Source organism: Dioscorea cayenensis, chromosome 7, assembly GCF_009730915.1.
Source record: "Dioscorea cayenensis subsp. rotundata cultivar TDr96_F1 chromosome 7, TDr96_F1_v2_PseudoChromosome.rev07_lg8_w22 25.fasta, whole genome shotgun sequence".
Classification (NCBI taxonomy): domain Eukaryota; kingdom Viridiplantae; phylum Streptophyta; class Magnoliopsida; order Dioscoreales; family Dioscoreaceae; genus Dioscorea; species Dioscorea cayenensis.
Genome location: NC_052477.1, coordinates 14,267,033 through 14,268,120, shown reverse-complemented (window position 1 = coordinate 14,268,120; position 1,088 = coordinate 14,267,033). Strand labels below are relative to the sequence as shown.

Sequence of the window (1,088 nt, the reverse complement as noted above, 5' to 3'; positions counted from 1 at the left end):
CTCAATGCCTCCACTTGGGCCGCCAACGATGTAACCGCATCGATCTCATGGATGCCGGCCACTTTCTTCTTCTTCCTAGCATTCCATTGGTAGCTATTCAACCCCATTTCTTTGATTAGATGTCTGGCTTCTCTAGGGGTCTTGCTACCTAAGGTACCTCCTACAACTACATCAAGTAACTGTCTTATACTTGGGTTCAAACCTTAGTAAAAAGTATGAATGATCATCCACTCTGGAAACCCATATTGAGGACATTTTCACAGAATTTCCTTGAACCTTTCCCATGTCTCAAATAGAGACTCCAATTCCATTTCCACAAAGGACAAGATTTCATTCCTAAGCTTTGTAGATTTTCTAGGAGGGAAATAACGGGCAAGAAAAGCTTCTACCATCTCATCCCATTTAGTGATCGATGCTCTAGGTAATGAGTGTAGCCACTGCAGATTTTCCACGATGCGATCTACGATAAAGACGTGTGCCTGTTTATGTTGCCTCGATGAAAAGTGTGGATTCAGGGTTTTTTGGTGGAATATTGTAGCAGAGTACTGTAGTAAATCAGCATAACAATGTACTGTAGCATGGCAGTGTAGCAAATCACTATAGTAAATCACAATAAAACACCAACTTTCACAGCTACTTACTCTAATCCCCTTTAATGAAGTTGACTTGGCTCTTTAATTCCAAAAACCTTGAAAATTAGATGGCATATCAAGGGAAAGATGATGAACGGCTAGCTAGTAAGGCTTTCTCTTAAATTCTCAACTTTTGGAGAAGTTTGGAGAAGCAAAGGGTAGAAGGGATAAGGTTTAAAGAAAAAAGATCATTTTACCCTCGCCACTTCAAAAGAAACACTAAAATACCATTACACAAACTAAATGGACAAAAATGACCTCCCACTTCTAGGAAAAATACCATGAAAAAGAACAAATACCTACTACATCCAAAGAACAAAGAAAAGCATGAAACAAAGAAGAGAACAAGATATCACAAGTTACCTCCAATGCCTTTAAAAGTGTTACCATAAAGTTTGGCTTCAACCGAGGTCCATTCACCTTGAACGTCCCTTTTTCTGGATGTGCTATTTCAAC

At 39.2% G+C, this 1,088-nt stretch overlaps 1 non-coding gene across 1 annotated transcript; it reads left to right on the top strand.

Moving 5' to 3' along the window:
* The first annotated feature begins 237 nt into the window (after positions 1–237).
* Positions 238–344, top strand: LOC120266152. Its single transcript, XR_005537994.1, has one exon. It is a non-coding gene; the product is annotated as a small nucleolar RNA R71 (small nucleolar RNA).
* The last annotated feature ends 744 nt before the right edge of the window (positions 345–1,088 follow it).